The sequence below is a fragment of the Macadamia integrifolia genome, chromosome 3, assembly GCF_013358625.1.
Source record: "Macadamia integrifolia cultivar HAES 741 chromosome 3, SCU_Mint_v3, whole genome shotgun sequence".
Classification (NCBI taxonomy): Eukaryota; Viridiplantae; Streptophyta; class Magnoliopsida; order Proteales; family Proteaceae; genus Macadamia; species Macadamia integrifolia.
The window spans coordinates 28,019,248-28,020,638 of record NC_056559.1 but is presented as its reverse complement, the minus strand read 5'-3'; the positions used below and the strand labels follow the sequence as shown (position 1 = coordinate 28,020,638).

Below are 1,391 nucleotides of genomic sequence, written 5' to 3'. Positions count from 1 at the left end.
AAAAAAAAAAAAAAAAAAAAAAAAAAAAAAAATGTATGTTTTCACTTCGTGAGATCAATCAAAACATATTCATCTAAAAAATCTTGCTTCAGAAGTAAAACCATTGTACCCCAACTTCTTCTTGCACTCTAGTACCCAGATGAAGACATGGTAACCTGATTTATTGAAAACTCTAATCACTTAAAATCATGCTTAAGTAATTCGATAAAGGAAGAATTATCCAGTTAACACCAACATTATGTATAATGTGATTACATTACTTTGCACACATTGATTTATGATCCGGCCAATCAATCATCAAAAGCCAATAATGAACTCTACTTAATCTACTTCTTATATTTCAAAAGGTATATATCCATATCTCAATCTAGTTAATTATGTTAGTGTGAAATGAATCAAACAAATATAAAGAAACAAGAAGAACATGATCACAATTAAAAAAATTCCCAACTGTTACACATTTTCCTGAGCTCCTCAAATTAAATAAGGAAAAATAAAAAATAAAAAATAAATACAAAACAACAAAATTATGAAAAAAGTGGGGAGAAACCACAATTGAGTTCTACCCATTTCACAGAATCTTCTCGCATTTCAAATATTTTCGATATCTCATCCTCTCAAAACCCAAAATGGTCTGTTCCACAAAGAAAGACCCATTAATGCATTATCTTCTTAGGCAGAAAACCCAGTCAATTACAAACAAATAAACAGTGCATAAGTAGGAAATAAAATTTGATCAAAACCCTACCATTGTTTTGAGGGTTTATCGGGCTTTGCTTTATCAATTGATGGAGCCGCCGAGCTTGCAGACTCTTCGGCATCGATGAGCTTTCGGAGTCTCACTTGGAGGCCTCGTACCCTATCCTCAGTCCTACGGAGCTTTCTCCATCGATAAGTGGTCCATAAGGCGAGTCCACCATAGACAACGATATATGAGGCCCAGACATATGGGTAAGTCTCTGCATGTTCTCTGATCTTTTGATACTGTTCTTCCACCTTCTCCTTCCATTCAGGAAATGGCAGATTTGTTGTCTGCCGCTCTGCTTCTCTGTTTTGCTCGGTGGCCATTTTGTAATTTCTCCTCTTTCTGTTGATGAGTAAAATAGAGAAAGTGAGCTCTTATTATTAGTTGCCAAATCCATAGTTCGTAAATACGGGAGCAAAAATATAGGCATGTATGTCATTCGACAAACAAAATAGTAGCATGTAGAACACAAATAAATCTTCCAATTGAAATATGTGTACCATGAATTTTAAATGCTTAATCCCATCATAAATCCCAAATGATGATCACAAAACACATATTAATGCATCAATAGCATATTATCTCATCAAACGTAAAAAGTGAGCTAAGTTTTGATCTATGAGATGAAAGAAGGGGGGGGGGGGGG

At 34.6% G+C, this 1,391-nt stretch overlaps 1 long non-coding RNA gene across 1 annotated transcript in view; it reads right to left on the bottom strand.

The window, feature by feature from the left end:
• Positions 1-297: 297 nt before the first annotated feature.
• Positions 298-1,391, bottom strand: part of LOC122073497 — a 1,990-nt gene continuing 896 nt past the window's right edge. The window contains exons 2-3 of the long non-coding RNA XR_006138813.1: positions 749-1,087; positions 298-634 (exon numbers count right to left, since the gene is read on the bottom strand). This is a non-coding gene — a long non-coding RNA (uncharacterized LOC122073497). The remainder of the gene's footprint in view (positions 635-748; positions 1,088-1,391) is intronic.